This window comes from Lasioglossum baleicum, chromosome 12 (genome assembly GCF_051020765.1).
Source record: "Lasioglossum baleicum chromosome 12, iyLasBale1, whole genome shotgun sequence".
NCBI lineage: Eukaryota > Metazoa > Arthropoda > Insecta > Hymenoptera > Halictidae > Lasioglossum > Lasioglossum baleicum.
Window position 1 is genome coordinate 12,003,556 of NC_134940.1, and position 18,142 is coordinate 12,021,697.

The following is an 18,142-nucleotide window of genomic DNA, read 5'->3' on the forward strand; positions in this document are numbered from 1 at the left end:
CCTGAAGAAGCTTCCTCCTCGGCGATCTTCCGTGTAGAACCCTCTTCCGATCGTCTTCGGCCGATGACGGGACACCGCTAACCGATCGTTCAACCCTTGATTCGCACGGGGGTAGTTTTTAAAGGTAGCACAGAACCATCCCGGGAATATTTTTGTTACGCGCCGTGAAAACCGTATTTTCCGTAAGTAAAGAATATTGGGAGACAGTTGAAAGGTTCCTCATCCGTGGATGGAGCGAATCTTGAAATATTTGGTTTAAAGGGAGACGGTGCGAAGACCGGGTCGGTTCTGACCCGTGAAAAATGTTTCTCGGCTGTTTTTATTTATTTTTTAGCAGGGTGAATTATTGGGAGTGGGGAGTTTGTGCTGATCGTTGCCTAGCGGAAGGTTTTCAAACGAGGGTTAATACGATCTCTACGGAAATTGTCAACTTTCGTGGTTTTACCTAAAGTAAAAGAATGTTTCCAATGTGTGAATAACATTGATTGTTTATACGACTAAGACTTGTATGAAGCGCAGAAAGTTCGCGCGGGGCAGTCAACGTATTAACGAGTACCTTTCTTCCCAGAATTCCTCGCGGATTCGGTTGCACGAGCTGAAAACGTTCGAACCGATCGTCCGATCCCTGGAGAAGAGGCTCGCGGCCAGAAAAGTTTATAAATCTCTCCGTTCGTCGAACGAGCAGATTGTGAATTATTATACCCCTGCCCCCCAACCCACTGAATTGAAAGGTACCCTCTGTCATCCCCTTCGAGCGGCCCGAATAATTCCGCGAACCGGTCCTGAATAATCGTCCGGATATTCGGTTAAAACGATTATGTGAAGTTGTAAATTATTCCCCTAGCGTCCTGGGGACTCGCCCTTAAAGAGAGACTGCACGACGTTCGGCCGCCATATCTCTCTCCGAAAATCTTTCGAAATATCCGTAAGACCATCCTGGCACATCAAAAGCGACTCTTATTAAATCCTCCCTTCTAACTGAAAAATCTGCTCAAGGACGTGTAGCAAACGAACTAAACTCGAGACCGAAAAAAAATGGTGTCAGAACGGTCTTTGACCAAATTCCACTCGAAAGGCGAAGAAAATCTGCAAAAGAACTTTGAGAACGCGTTTGTAAATTGCAGAAGGGCTAGTGAACGTGTTAGGTGCCACGAAAGAATTTTCGGGGGTGTGCGGGCAAGGGTGAGAAAGTTCTAGGTGTAGTCTTCGAGGCTCTGATAAGCCCGTCATAAATGTTCGAATAATCAAACAGGAGGCGGTCGTGTTAACGAAAAAAACGGGAACAAGAGGCCGTCGCGCAAAGAGCGAGTGAGAGAGAGAGAGAAAGAGAGTTGAGGGGCTACTCCGAGGTTCTCTTTCCCTTTTTTTTCCTTTTTTTCCCCCAACCCCCTCGCTACCCCTTTTCCCTTTTACCCACGCGAAGAATCATCCCCTTCTGATGGTACCAGCCTGTACATACGCGAGTCACGTACGTAACAGTAGCGGACTGACATGTATGCCTCGTAACAGTAAGCCGGTTCCCACTGAGAACCCTGTTACTACGTCTACATGGCGGAAAAGAGGGTAGAAAGCGGCTGAGAGAGTGAGAGAGAGAAAGAGAAAGAGATATACGGTACGGCAGAGAGAGAGACTTTGTGTTGTAATACGTGTTCCGTGCGGTGTACATAGACGTATACCGCATGCATGACGTGGAGGATGAGTCAGCTCGTGGAAAGCAGTTTCAGGGAGAATTCATCACGAAACTTTCCGGAAATGTTTGTCCTTTTTCGTCCTTCTTTCCACGGGAATTCTTCGCCGCGGTTCGAACTTCCCGCGGAAATGTCTTCGTTTGCAAGCTTTTACTTTTCGCTTCTCGAGACCGTGTGCCCATCGAATTACTCTGTCGTTCACTACAATGTTAATTGACTACATCTGTCGTTAACACCAATGTCAATTTGACTACAACTTATTCGACATAATAATATGTCTACCTGAATTGCAAGAAACTGGAGCGATACAGAAACGAATTTTCTTTCTTTACCTATCGAAAGCCTATTCACTGGATTTTCAATAATTGAGTTGTGCCAAAAGAAAGCTTGAAAATCCTTTTTACATGCAAATTATTCCGAACGAAATTGTTAATTACGCTATTGGGAGTGACATGCTGATCCACGATTAAAATTGAGTTTGCTATTGAAATATGCCATTCAACCCGAAGAACGATAAACTGCAAAATTAAAGTTTTTCGTCTAAAAGTTGGCCACGTTCAAAGTGTTGTAGCTTCCCGGAAAAACGTCGTAGAATGTTCGTTCTGGTCTTATTCTAAAGCTTGAACCTTCTGCTTTCGATATCCATTGTTCGCTTTCTTCGACAAAGTGATTCACTCTATATACCCGGTGAGAAAGTAAACATTTCTGTTTCCAGACGGTTTGCAATTTCAAATGTTCGTGCAGACGATAAAAAAAGTTTCTTAATGAACGGAACTAACGCAGATTTGAGTATTGGAGTCTCAGCTTTAAAATGATATCTTCATGATAGCAGTGCGATTTTTTTGGCTAAATTAGTAAGTACGCAGAACTAAGATCGTTGTAATTAGAACGTTTTTAGATGTTCAACCGAAGGAATTTATGTTACGATTAGAATGCGAATTTTTATGCAAAATGTTCGCTTTAATTGCAAGACTAATATTACCCTCGGCACTGTAGGGATGTTTCGGCTAGTCATCGATTTTTATTGCGTGACTCGCGGATGTTAGTGGTGTTTGGTTCTTTGTTTGTTAATGAAATTCTTCATCGAATCGAGGAAAATATCTAAAATTCTGTGTAATTTTTGTTGGGGGATTTAATCCCTTGAAAAATGTTTAATTTCTATGATAAAGTACTCTTGTCTTTTATTCTCCCTTTTTCCCTACACAATGAATGATCAATAAAGTATAACAATCGAACCTGTCAGATAAATTTTCCTTTTTAGCCTCGGACATCGTTTTAATCCACTGCAGAATATTTTGAAGTAAAAATTGCGTGAATAGTGCACAAATGTACAATGTGAAATTGAATATTTCGATTCTTCAAACAATTCTCTAAAATTTCTCAGTAATACAAGGAACGAGTACTATGAAAGAATGAATTTTTAGCGCTTTCAATTATCGGAAAGAAAGTTCTATGTGCGTCGAATGGCAGCAGCGAGAACAATACGAAGAAAAACAACGAGGAACGTCTGATTCGCGAAGATTCCTTTCGATTGTGGCTTATACGTTCTTGTTAACGTTTACCGAGCCGCATGGAGCGTCGTTCGAGGAGAACAGGCTTATCGTAAAACATACCAGTGTCACCTTTCGTTTATCAACGACCTGGCTGAAGTTTAATTCGAGCCGAACGAGCAACGAGCCGACGACGCTCTTTCAGCGACCGTGACAATGCGTTCGGCGGAACAATCGATATTTCTCTTCGATCCTCGACGCGAGGGACGAACAAAAAAATCACCGTGATTCTGCTAAAACGACCCGCCAATCCACAATCCACCGGCAAAATTCAATTACGAAAATAAAATCCAAGTCAAACATAAATGCGACACGAAAATCAAACAAATTCAACACTTACGCGTTTCCTTCTCGAATCGGACAATTTCTGCTTAATCTAAACCGATTCGAAAATTTTGAAAATCAAATTGTAAAACTTGGAAATTGTGCTAGGTGCATTCTAGCAAAAATATTTGATGCCTTTGGTTAACAGTATCCACGAATTTCCAATCAACCTACGAGAAGTTTAATAATGAGGGGATCAAACTAGAAAACTTCGTTTCTATATCAAATCGGACAATTTCTGCTCGATCTAGACTAATTGAGATATTTAGGAAATTATAAAAGTTGGAAATGGTACTAGGTTTATTCTAGCAAAAATATTTTATGCCTTTGATTAACAGTATCCACGAATTTCCAATCAATCTACGAGAAATTTAACAATGGGGGGATCAAACTAGAAAACTTTGTTTCTATATTAAATCGGACAATTTCTGCTCGATCTAGACTGATTCCACAACTTTGAAAATCAAATGATGAAACTTGGAAATGGTGCTTAATATAGTCCAGCAAAAATATTGAATGCCTTCGATTAAAAAAAGCGACGAATCCTCGACAATACAAGAAAATCAACTGAACTGCTAGTCTCGTTTACAATTCATAAATTGAACTAGGAAAATGTCTTTCTCGAACCGAACTATTTGCCTCATACTAATTCCGAAACTTTAGCAGTTATAAATCAAATGGCAAAGCTCAGAAATCACCCTGGATCTCTCCCACGAAAAACATGCGTCGCTCCCGGTAAACAAAATCCACAAAGCCGACCAACTTGGCGCACAATTGAGAAATCAAACTGGAAAGCCACACTCCTCTTTCTCCGACGAACAAATTCGACTTGGACGATTTTTCAAAATCCTCCGTTTAGAGATCGAACGTCAAAACTTATCTATCGCACAATTCTCCTGCGAAAAGCATCTAAAAAGAATTTCGGCGCGCAATAAAGCTACGATCTCGAAGAACTTTCCTCGAAATCAAAACTTTCTTCCGCGAAAAACAGCGGAAAGTCTAATTCCTCGTCCCCTCGTTTTCGAGGAAAGATCGCGAGGATCACGAGAATATCGATCCCGGTGGACGATCGTCGAGAACTCAAAGAAGTCACGGTGTTTGAAGACACAAACAATTCGAGTTGAAAAAGTCGACTCCGTTCACCGAAGTGAGAGGTCGTATAATAGGGGAGGGGGCACGATTTTCCTAGATTCACGGTGGCGTAACAGCTGTTCCACGAAAGGTGTTCGTTCACGTGACATCTGCACCTTGATCTGGCCACCCCAGACCCGGCATTCGACTCTATTTACCGAGTCGCCTTTTCCACGGCGGCCGCGCATCCGAAAACAAACTTTCCCGAGAGCAGACACGTGCCTCGACCGTGGAAAATTGATTTTCCCAGGGGAACATCGATCCCGGAATCGTAACGGTGCCTCTTGCGCAAAAACTCGAGTCTTGAATAGCTCCGAACGTGGTTTACCTGGGCTCCTCATTTAGATCTCCCGCCAAAACGGTACATTAGGTTGCGTAAACCTGAAGCTTACAATTGAGCCGTTTATTTTGAAAGTGGCCTAGGTCCGTTTGAGTTTAAATTGAGATATTTAAGAGTTTGTGTTTCAATGAAATTAAAAATATACGTATAGGACACCAATGTATCACACTACTCAAGTGTATCTAAAAGAGTTTACAATTCCCATTAAAATAATAGCAATTATTAAGTGAATAATATGTGTCTTCTTACCAAGAATGGACTTGAGCCACTTTCAAAATTAACAAGTAGATTTTTCATAAAATTTGAAACAGCCCAAGTCCATTCGATATAATCTAAAATGCTTCATTTATTTTACATTTCAGTACAAAACTTGAAAACACCATTTTTTTTATGCAATTCAGGAAATCTTATAATTATACAAATTACATAACAATTTACTCCTCATTTATATTTTGTGTATGCGGGTATATATCGTAGTAAGTTCATCATATCCTTGTATTCCGCTGTTGTAATTTGTCTTATATTTTTATAAAGTGGTGTCAATACAATATTTTCGAATTTTCTTTGTTCCACCCCGACGTGGTAATAAATTCAGTATTTTAAACTCTGCATTCTTATCCATTGATATCTGATAGAAAATTGTATATGGTTCATTTCTCAAAAAACGCATCCAGCATATTTTTAACCAATTTATTGTTTCTCCGTTAGAATTCTTTACGCTTTTGAAAATTGCATCCTCCAAAAATCTTGTTGATATGAAGTCCTCTTGTTTCATTTCATTTAAAATAAAGTTATTACCTTCCCGGCACTTCTTAGTCTTAGTCTTAGTCTTCTTAATCTTGGGGGACAAACAGTAAATTATTTTTCTTTAATGCCATTTCTACGACGCCAAAATCTCTGTCATTCGGTAAAACAGAGCTACTGTCTTAACATCAAACAACTGACAAATGGACTTAGGCAACTTTCAGAATAAAAATTTGTATCATTCTATTAACCAGCTAATTTCCTTTTTACAAAATCTTTGTGATTTTAAATATATTAGTTACATTTTGCTTCAGACTGAAAAGATAACGTAGAAATGTAGATGTTAAAATTGCTAGCTAGATTTTTCTCGAAAATGGACTTAGGCCACTTTCAAAATAAACGGCTCAATTGTCTTTTAACACTCCGAGTGCTATGCCATTTTTGACTGGGAACATCCAAATTGTCATTTAAGTACTCGATTTGTGGCAATTAAACTAACTGAATAGCTGTTTCATTGAGGATATCGGAAAGGCTAATGTGTCTGCACGAGACATCATCGAAAGTAAATGTTTAAAAGTTATTAATTAGAGCTGTAAAAATCGTCCGTTGTCCGAGGGTTAAGTAAAAGATTGAAGAGTGAACTCTGCGATTCGAGAGTTTGCAGCCTGAAGACCAGGAAAAATTGCATGATACATACAATGAAAAGCTCCTATGCTATTTATTAGTACATACTAGGTTCTATGAATTTATGATAAAGCTGCAATGGCGATCTATAGACTGCGGATTTTATACATTTATAATATAAAAGTGGGTCGGTGCAATTTAAAACAGGAGAGAAAGATTAAAATAAAGTACAGAGTAACGAATAAAATAATTCAAGAAAAATTATTTACCATTCTCGCGTTAAATTATTCAAGAAAGGATTAAATATATCTGATTCTTTTGCATCAACATCCTGGTAATCTGTAATTCGTTTATCAAAATTATTGGAAGAAGCAGATTTTAATTTGATCTGTACTTTCTACAACTGATGTTGATAAATTTCATTTTGCATAAAGATCCGCAGTCCATTAGATTGTAGGGTATGCAATGGCGAACGGTTATTGACCGGTAAATTGCAGAAATGTTTCGAAAAACTGCGGGGTATAAACGAGAGTCCAGGTGAAACCACAAGATTCGCACTGGGGGACAGTGTGGCCAATATTGGCGACGGAAGTGGCCGGAAACGGAACCAACGAAGCCCGCAGGATGTCCCTCCGGATTGGCAATCCAAGACGCGCGGAATTCGCAGGCCGTGCGTCACGCCACGCACATGCGGACACGCATGTAAGGTCTCCTCGTTTGGTATCACATTTCGGCGCGTGCTGCGTCCACCGCACCGGCTGGAAGCCAACACCAATCGAAAAACGTTCTCACGTCCGTTCCACTCGAGCATGGTCACCGAAAAATCAGGTTGCTTTCTGCCACAACTGCTTGCGACGAGACCTCGATCAATCCATCAACAATCCATAAACAAAGGCGATCTACATTTTGCAATATTTTTTTATTGGATATTTTTAACCTAGAACAGCTATTAATAGCGGTCTGCGTCACTTGGGTCGACGTGCTTTCGATCTACTTTGTAAACTCGTGACGATTTCATCGTTATTGAACGAATGCCAGCGAAAAGTTGATTTTTCCTGTTTTTGGTTCGGGGTGTTTGATTAAGGCTGAATTATTTTCCCAGGAAGACGGTTTCGAATTACTGCGATGATTAGGAGTCGTTTGGTGGTTCCGAGTCTCTCGGAGCGTGTCCCGCTCCTCCGCCATATTGAAATCCGCAATCCGAGACCGGAATAATCGGAATTACACGATAATACTCGAAAATTCCCGGCTACGTGCTCCAGAATTACTATAATATTATCTTTGGTAATAATATTCCAAGCCTGGAGAGCACAGGTTGGTGTTTCCCGAACGGTGTTTGAACTGCATTTTTCAGAAACGAACCCGTTTACCTCCACAACTTCGAGAATCGAGTCGAAATGTTTCAATTGTTCGGGAAAAAATGAGTTCCGAAAACAGTTCCACCTAAATTTATCCTTCCCCGGCAGATCAGAATTTGCGAAATCCTCTTCACAACGTTTCTGGACTGTTACAGCAATTATAGTAACTATTCGCTGCTGCTAAAAACAATCTCCCGGCATATCGAATTCCTGCGTAGTCGGCACGACTATCGAAAATGTGGTAGAGTGTGGGGTTAAAAATTAGCTGAAAATGACCTGTAACAACCAGATTGAATATCTGAACAACAATTGAAGTGGTCGTACATTGCATCTGCCAAAAATAACTAGTCCGCCATGTTGAATCGTTACGTAACTAATCGAACGATCTAAAATTCGCAGTAACAAATCGCAATTCTGCGATGGAGGGTTAACAATGACCAGAAAATAACCTACGACAACTATATTTAATATCTAGCGATCACAAATTGAATCTGCAAAAATAGCTAGTCCGCCATGTTGAATCATTACGTAACTAATCGAACGATCTAAAATTCGCAGTAACAAATCACAATTCTGCGATGGAGGGTTAACAATGACCAGAAAATAACATACGACAACTATATTTAATATCTAGCGATCACAAATTGATTCTGCAAAAATAGCTAGTCCGCCATGTTGAATCCTAGCGTAACGAATCGAACGATCTGGACTGCGCCGTAATAAATTACAATTCTGCGATGGAGAGAGGGTTGAAAATAACCAGAAAATGAGTTGTAATTCCACGAGTAAACAATTATCCAGAGCACTCGAAGGCAGAATGATTGCGAAAATATTATTGCAAACGACAGAAAGCCGTATCGCAAAGTTTTTCCATGGGGTTCCACGAGGCGGCCAGGTTTCGACGTCTTCAATTATTAATAACGGGATGGTCGTCATGCGCAGAGGGGGCATTCTATACTTGGAAAAAAAAGAAGGAATGCTGGCTCGGAACAGGGGAGCCAACACGTTGAAAATAATTGTCCTGTGACTACGGCCCGGAAACCGCGGCGGTCACCACGGTACACGTCCTCCTGGTCGTTCTCTCGCATAAAAGCCCGCATCGATTGCTCTTTATCGCCCGCGGCGAGGAGGATCCGAGGAAACGCGCCTCGAGGAACGACACACGGCCACCAAGGAAACTTTTTAACGTCAAAGGGAGAACTTCTGCCGTTCGGAACACCGATCCGGAGGAGACCAGGCCGATCCGACCAGCTCGGGATCTTTAAACCGGCCGACTAGTCATCGCGAAAATCCTCTGTCGCTTCTTTGTGCGCTCTAAATAATTCTTGTTCCGGCTTTTTAACGTTCTAAACACGCTCCTCGACCGAACGGTCTATCGCGTTTTATCCTTAGACTCGCGATCTTGATTCTAACTGTGCTGGAAGGACGGAAAAATTCACTTCTTTGCAAATCGGAAATTTATCAAATTGAGGTAATCAAATTGGGACTGAAGAATAAAGATTTGTCTGTCGCGACTCTTTTAGATCCTTCTAGATCTTTCAAACACTAACTAAGAAAATGTTCGATTCGATTAGGAATCCGTGTTGTTAATGCACTAAAATTGTATTATCTTTCGGGAGAACATCCGAGTATAAAATTCGAGAACAAGGTTTGCGAATGGCTGACGGAAACGTCATTTATAATTTTTGCTGATTATGGGCACGAGAGCTGTCGTCCGAGAAAGGGGTTGCATCGTTCGAAAAGGACGTAACGACAGGTATATTTATACGACGCCCATGTTAATACAACTATTAGCGTCACTCAGGAACGGACCGACGTTCGTCTGATCGAGATAGAAGCTGCGTCTCTAAATGTGGAAACGCGCCACTGCCATTCCATGGTGACAAAGATGTACTTAAATATTCATACTCCTTGGGAAAAGTTGAAGTGATTGTTTTTAAAAGGACGGCCGGATTCGAGCCGCGGGAAACGAACGTCGAGAGCCCTGAGAACCCGCGGCCGCCTCGGACCTACATATTTTATGGGACCTTGCGAATCCGACGACTTCCCGCGACCATAAACCGACCTCGACGCGAATTTCTATTATCCGTTTCCTGGGAAAATTGTATTGATTGCTATGCGGTTGGACGGGGACTCTCGCAAAGCTCGATTTTTCAGGGAAATACATAAAATCAATCGATTTGTAGCAGATTTAGAATATATGTTGCGATATTAGACTGCATTGTAGGTCAGTGACGAAGAGTGAGCATTCATCCTACGAATTATACATTTTTTAACAAATTAAACAGGCGTTTTAAGCTTTTAATCTTGACTGAAAATTGTAAAAATATTGTACACTTACGGGGCTTGAAAATCCATAATAAAAAATTCAAAAGTAGAATTTGAGAACAGTATTGCACTATTTCCAACATACTACAATTATTACACAAGATTATGCACTTCCAGCCCAGTCATAATAGCTGTCCACCCCACTCCTGGATTCTACACACTCCTCCTCCTACAAACTGGACATCTATTATGACCATGACGACTCAAGAGTCCCATTCGAAAAACAGGTCACAAAATGAGTAAAATTTTCGGTGGAGACGCAAGTGAACAGGTTCGAGAAGCGAGACTGAACTTCCGGTGTAACAACTGATCGAGGAAGGCGAGAAATTGCAAATTAAGTTGGAAGGAAGAACGGTCCCCCCCAAGACACGTGGACTTGTCCTTAAACGGAACCTCTTAGACATTGTGTCGGTTTCTCTTTGCGAAGCAGCTCCGTAACGACGACAGATGATGTGGGTACCACGAGGGAACGTGACGTCACCGTCCCCGTCGCTTACACGGCTTTTTCTTTCGGGGTTCCCCCTATTCGTCGCGTTTCGGGGCTGCGGACGACACCTTTCGCAGCTGTCACTCGCATCTGTAATCTCTTTGACGCGAGCTGGACTAGGAGTGCACGTGTGTTGCCTTTGGGAGAGGGGGAATTAAATGCTCCGGGGGCCACGTGACCGAAAAATCCCACCGAAATGTTATTGACCCCTAAATCCCACATTTTCGAATAGCTGTCGACTTGGACATTACAAATTGTTATAATTTCGTTAAAAAGCATCGTGGGACGATGGAATTTAGCTTTATTTAAAGCATGAAGCCTCCACTTTTACAACCCATTGTTCATTTTTCGGTAGGAAGACTTGGAAACACCATAGAAATGTTTTTGAATGAGAGCTGGAAATGCGATTTTTCTCGAAAGTAATGAACGTAGCTCAGGGTATTGGAGAAATTATTTTTCAAAACTGAAAACGGAGGTTCACGATGGATTCCTCGTCAGAACACCGAAATCAGAGCAAGCAGACAACGGAGAACAGCGTGTCCGTGCTGGTAAAAGTAAATAAGTGGACACAGCAGGACCGGTGTCTCTGTAACTAATGTACCTGACCCGTTTTGACGATCGATAGCGGCGCTGGTGGACGCGATTAAACGCAAATGACAGTCAGAAGCGGGCCAGAGGCAGTCATTACTGGGCGAATTTCGTCGGACGATAGTTTCTGGACCGTGGTGATCGGCTCCAGTCGATTTTTCGTTTTGTTTACCTGTTTTGCTCGCGCGAGATCATTAACACGTAATAACCATCGAATTTATTATTTATTAACCACTCTCCATTTTTAAATTATAGAACTCACCCCCCGATGTTTCTTAGAATTCATGCTACCGAATATACTGACTCCCCTTCTCAACAATATCATCTACATCTAAATAACAATTACCGAGTATTAAAAAAGTTGCAATGTTGTAGTGAAGTTGCCCGGAGTTACAAACTCGCGAATGCTGTACTTCAAAAATGACCTCACTCTCGATTTGTAAATTACAGTACTCACCCCTCAAATTTTTTTAGAATTCGTGCTACCGACTATGTATACTGACGTCCCTTCTCAACAATATCATCTACATCTAAATAACAATAATCGAGTATTAAAAAAGTTGGAATGTTGTAGTGAAGTTGCCCGGAGTTACAAACTCGCGAATGCTGTACTTCAAAAATGACCTCACTCTCGATTTGTAAATTACAGTACTCACCCCTCAAATTTTTTTAGAATTCGTGCTACCGACTATGTATACTGACGTCCCTTCTCAACAATATCATCTACATCTAAATAACAATTACCGAGTATTAAAAAAGTTGCAATGTTGTAGTGAAGTTGCCCGGAGTTACAAACTCGCGAACACTGTACTCCAAAAATGACCTCACTCTCGATTTTTCAATTACAGAACTCACCCCTCGAATGTTCTTAGAATTCGTGCAACCAAATACTGTCTCCCTTTCTCAAGAACATCGTCCGTCATTAAACAACAAACTTACTTGTCCCTCGGTTGCCCACAGTTTTCAATTTCAAACAGACCCTCGAACTCTCCTCGCGAATATGTATCCGGAATAAAAATCAATAATCAATCGAGCGCAATCTAAATATGTCCAGAGATCGGGAGCGTACCGTAAAGGATCGAATGGATGATTATTCTGGGCCAGTGTATTCGTAATCGCGGGAACAAAGGGCAGAAGAACAACTCGTATTTCGTTTGTTAATTCTCTCTCGGTCCTCGAGCGCCGTTCCTCTCCGCTTTCAGTGGCCGCCGGCTTGAAAGAAACGCAACAATCGGCTTTTCAAGATCAAGCCCTGTCTTCGCGTAGCATAATAGGGAGATGAAAATTTCATGGAATTAGTGTTTATACGCAATGGAGCTCTCACTCGTTCCCCCGTCTCTCCGAACATTCTTCCATGATTCTAAAGCCTTATTCATCCTCCGCAATTTTTCCCGCTCGGTTTATTCGCGGATCGCGGAAACGTCATCGATGACCTCGTTGCCGCTCGACGCGTAACCTTGAAGCGACAGAACGGCCTGATAAAAGTTAATTAAACGAAGACGTTCTCCAAAGAGACACCGTTCGCGCGTGTAATTAACGGAGTGCGCATTCTATGCACTTATGACAAAAATGAAATGGGAAAATGCAAAACCGTAAAGACAGTAGAAGAACTGAATACTATTATTTCATTTCTGTTTCCTAAAATTGACCAGGAAACTTTTCATTTTGTATCAAGATCCGCAATTTAGTAATTCATGAATTTTCCAGTTTCGGTTCCATTATTATGATTTCTCCCTGTAACTACTCTTACGGATGAGGTATCGGGCTGAACCTTGGCAGAAAGGTTTCCCTTTCGGTAGGCTATCGAACGGTTCAGGTCCGATTAAAATCGGCCAGGGAGCCTAATTGTTGACTTCAACCTAATTCCTAAATTCCACCCGAATGAATAAAACAGAGAATGAAACGGTATAAAACGGAGAAGAAAAAATCCCACAAGCCAAAAACACACGTCCCCCGTCTCCATAATCGTGACGAACAGGCGCCGGACAGCAGCACGGCCAGTTCCCTAAGCAGACGTTCAAACAGATGAACAATTAAGCCCGGAAAGTAGCCGGGATCGCCTATGTGTACTGTGTTCCCCCGCGTTAATCGATGCACGATCAAAGTTCGCCGCGGTAGCGGACCGTTTGCTCGGAATGATTAGGCGCTGCATCATTCATCGCCGGCCGGTCGTCTGGTTCGGGTGTTCGTGGGCCCGAGCCGAACAGGATTTTCCCCGGGTTTGTTTCACCGTTTCGTAAAAAATGCAGCACACAGGCCGAGAAGCGTGCGCGAGGCTCCTTCGGGCCACGATCGATGCGACTATTACTACACTGTGTGTCCATTATCGTGAACGTACAACGGGCTCAAGATACAGCCGGCGGAATTAGCACCGTTTTCCCATCGATCCCAGCCTTTGAATCATTTACGAGCCGACCTGTGCGACGGCCGAGCACATTCTTAGGCGCGCGACGGTGAAACTGCCTCGAAAAAATCCCGCCAACTCGCGCTGTGCTCCCGAAAAACGCCATCCGATGGCTCAGGATCGATTGACCAACCTTCAACACCGTCAAAAATGTCTTTCAACTCGGGGAATTTATCATTTCGACACTTTCGACTGCAATTCCACAGCAATTCCTCGGAAACTCCATAAAACCAAAGTGATGAAAGAAAAAGAAAGTAAAGAAAAGTTAAAATTTATTACTATATTAACAATTGGATCTTTATGCAAAATAAAACTGGGATGACACATGAAAATTGATTCATTTAAGAAAATTTTAATGGGTTGTGTAGTACAACGTGTCAGTAATATTAAATTTATCTTATTTTGTTCTATCTGGTGTGTCACTTACTCGGTTTTCCCATAAATGCATAGAATCCGCTAGCGATGAAAATTAGACTTTGCGAGGAAGTCGTCGGGTCTTTTGGACGAATCGCGAGACAGATATTTTGGCAGCGGATCGAAGAGGGTGACAGGGGGGCGTCGGATGATTTTCGTGCCGAAATCATCGAAGACTGGAAGCGAAGCGATTCCCAGAGGGACACCTGTGCTCGCCGCTCTCGAACGTGTTTTAATGAGACGACGCTTTGAGACGGAGCGAGAAAGAAACGTGGGAAACAATAGCGGGGACTCTAATCTGAAGGGCACTGGATCGAACCCTTCTCCTACAGCATTGTCTGCCTCGAACCCTTTCGCCGCCGCCACCTTTTCTTCGGTCTCCCTCGGCCTTTCGACCCTCGCGAACCTCCGTGGAGGAACAGGGACAAGAAAACCAGAGCGAGAAAATAACAGAGAGAAGAAGAGAGGAAGAAAAAGAGCGAGAGACATGCTAGCTACAGAATAGTTACTGGCCCTCCTCGACATTATCTTTACGCCTTTGCCGGCGTACAAAAGGAACGACGGAAGCCGGCAGAGTTTCAGAAAAGACTCCGGCCAGAGAGAAATGTTTGTCCGGCCCGAAACGCGAGTTTGCTTTTCTTATTTCAAATCCCCCCACTCCGTCTACCGAGCCATCTTGCATGCGATCTGGCCTGACCTTCTTCGCACGACGTGGTACATCCGAATGGAAGTCACTGGGCTACTTCGGGAGGATTCATTAATATTCGCCGACCCGCGAGACCGCCATTTACCCGACACTCCGGCTACTCGGAATCGGCAGCTTGACTTTTTTCAAGATTCATTTCACTTTCCCGACCCTCCATGAATGCTTCACGATGAAATCCTTGATCAATAATACACTCGGTTTCAGTAGATTGCCCCACAAACTCGTTTTAACGCGCCGAACGCCTTAGCAGTGTCCACGAGTTCCACAAAATTAGAAAAATTTACTTCATGCTTTTAGAAGTATTTTTGGAACCCTAGTTTACCTAGTAGATTGCAATGAAAATTGATCTTCACGATAGAGGGACTGAAATATCAATTTCAAAGAGTACGAATATACACAAAGTCCGAAGTCTAGTGATGAAGACAGGTTCATCGAATAAACGCATAAAATAACATCCACTGTCTAATGATGACCTTACGAGAAACACATCAGCGAAAAAGATTTTACAACACCGAAACAAAGAGAATGTGACTATTGTTTACCAAGAAATGATTTTCTAGGGTAAAAGGATGCAGAATCAAATTTGCAGCTTTATAAACTAATATTGACAGCGTATGGAAAATATGAAGACTTGTTTATGGGGATTGGAAAGGCCCAGAGAAGTGTCCCCCAGGGCTGCCAGTTAAACGTAAGACGCCTCGCAAAGGGATTAGAGTCGAGATTCGAATGGGAGTTACACTCAAGAACGAGGTTTCCTAGACAATACGACGGCAAGGAAGAATGGAAAAAGTGGATTTACAAGTTCGAGCAACGGTTCGAAGTCCGTTGTTCAGAAATTAAGGTCCCCTGAATGGCCTGGGAGACCGTCGGTTGCCCTAGTTTGCGAATAACTGATGTTAACCCCCCGGCCCAACGGTGATCTAAACCCCTGCTGTAGACACGAGGATCATTTAGTATCCAAAACATCGTACCACTCATGAACAGTATATCAGCGGAATGTTCTGCAGATAACTCGACGTCGTTACGGTGTCTTCCAACTAAATACAATTTTCGGAACTTTGTAAAAGGAATGGTCGAACACGAAAATTCTATCGCTGTCTTCATTGTCACAATATTATATCACATCCAACCTCGTTCACGAATTATTAAAATTATTCAATGACGACAGGTCTTGGAATCTCTAAATATTATGCACTACAATTTCAAACAGCAAAGTGTATGAAATGAATTACACCATCTTCAAGTAAATTGTGAGAATTGCAAGAGTGCGATAGCGAATGTGTTAGAATCGGGACAAAAGTTAGACTAAAGTAGTCCGTCATTGAGTTAGATCACAGAAATCAAACGATGCCTTCCGGCAAGAGGAAGCCCCAAACAGACGTCGAAGCAGAAGCAGCACGGTCCCCGATAAAATTCGCCGAAGAATTCGAAGTATTTGCGAGTCTACGAAATCTACATATAGACCAGGTGGCGTAGACGCGAGGGAAGCATCGCAGGGCCAACTTCCGGTTGCTCCAGGTCGTCCGGATCTTCTCGGATCGTCTAAACGGAAGGACTAAGAGGGTCGGAGGACGTCAGCCCGTGGCATTCGGGCGCGAATTCGGTCTCGGGCCGGCTAGATAACATGTTCGGGGTACGGACAGGGCAGAAATCCTTGGTGTCAGGAGGGGGGGAGGCACACGACAGCGTGGCGACGGCATGGCGATCATGGCGTCTCGGTGAGGTCGCGGCTGCGCGGTCCGCCTAACGCCGCGTGACCACGATCAATAACTGTACGCGGTGTTGTGCCGGGGCAAAGGATGTTGAATTCGAAAAGTGTTATTCCGCGCGTCTATCTCTGAATGATATGGAAGGGAACGCCTCTCCACGTGGGTGCCACGTGTGCGCTTCCGCCCGCGTCTCTCACGCGCGTGCACGCGCCCCGTCCGATTTCGTCGGCCCAAAACAGAGAGTCGAGAACCCGCTCCTTTCGAACCTTTCCCTTCCATCCGACTCCCCGCTCGTCCTGGACCATCGACCTGCACACGTCGATCCCACCTGTCCTTGGATCGAGCACGATATTTTTCGAATTCTACTCGAGAGATCACCCTTGCGATTCCCAAAGCACATCTCAGACATCTTCTTTGTAGGGGTGGTTTAGACTCGGGGGAAAAAAACTATGCTCTACACATTGCCTGTCGATCAGGTCGTCAGAACATTGAGAAATACTTTTCCTGTCGTTCTACTCGAAAGATCACTCAGAGATCCCCAAGAGACTTCTCTTGGGCTCCTCTTCCAGGGGTAGTTCAGAAATAGATCGAAACGTTCAGAGAGATTGTGATCATTTTACTAAATAGACTTGTCAGAGTTTCTCGAGAGACTTCTCAGAAATCCTCTTTTAAGGGTAGTGTGCAGACTTAGGAGCAGACTGTACTGTGCACACACGCTTGTTACGTTGTTGCTAGAGGATCTACCCTTGGAACCAACCTGTCCTTAGATCGAGGACGATTTTTCCTATCATTCTATTTGAGAGATCATTCGGAGGTCCCCAAGAGACTTTTCTCTAGAGGATTTTCTTTGAGGGGTAGTTCGGAAATGGAGCAGATTATAGTCTATGCACGATTGCTACGTCGTTAATGAGGTATCTATCCGTTGGTTAGATCGTCCGAAGATGGAGAAATAATTTTCTGATCATTTTACTAAACTTTTCCGAATTTCTCGAGAGGCCTTTCAAAGATCCGCTTTTAAGGGTAGTACAGATTTAGGAACAGACTATGCTGCTACACACGGTTGCTACATCATTGCTAAAGGACTTATCTGTCGATGCAACATGTATGTGACAATTTTTCCCTGTTCTTGTAAGATTTTTAATAAGATTGTTGATCAGACCGTCCGGAGGTAGAGGAATATCGTTCCGACAGTTATATTTCAGGTATTTCTCGAAGTTCGAATTCTAGGAGCAGCTTAGGGCGATATAGACACACGGTACTCTACTACACACGGTCGTTGGATCGTTAACGTAGGAGTCTAGGTCGACAATTGGAGAACTAGATCAGACGCGGTTAGAGCGGTTGGGGGATCGACGTGGATCGTGTTTCGCGTAGAATCGTTTCACGATTGAGCGACACGCTGGATCGTATCGAGCGATAACGATACGGCACCGTCGTCGGCGCGTAACAACAACGCGGACGCAGATGTGCGCGTGTATAGAAGGTAGATTGGACGACAGTTTCGCGGCGGTCGTAGTGTTTAGCGAGATAAAGGTGTCAAGAGGAGCAACGTATGTATATAGTACATAGATATACATGTGCTTGTGTATATATATGTACGTATATCAGATAGATAGATTAATATATATATATAAATATATGCAGTATTATAGAGCATCGTTTTGAGTAAGTAAGTAAGTAAAGTGACAGAGAATAGGCACAACACAGTGATTTGTGTGTGTGTGTGTAGGTTTTTGGCGGTGGACTA

The 18,142-nt window shown here is 42.9% G+C and overlaps 1 protein-coding gene and 1 long non-coding RNA gene across 2 annotated transcripts in view; both read right to left on the reverse strand.

The window, feature by feature from the left end:
- Positions 1-18,142, reverse strand: part of LOC143214655 (uncharacterized) — a 118,550-nt gene that overhangs the window by 98,269 nt on the left and 2,139 nt on the right. The gene's annotated exons all lie outside the window — the stretch shown is intronic.
- Positions 826-18,138, reverse strand: LOC143214667 (uncharacterized). Its single transcript, XR_013010191.1, has 2 exons — positions 11,991-18,138; positions 826-11,792 (listed from the first exon to the last, which is right to left on the reverse strand). It is a non-coding gene; the product is annotated as an uncharacterized LOC143214667 (long non-coding RNA).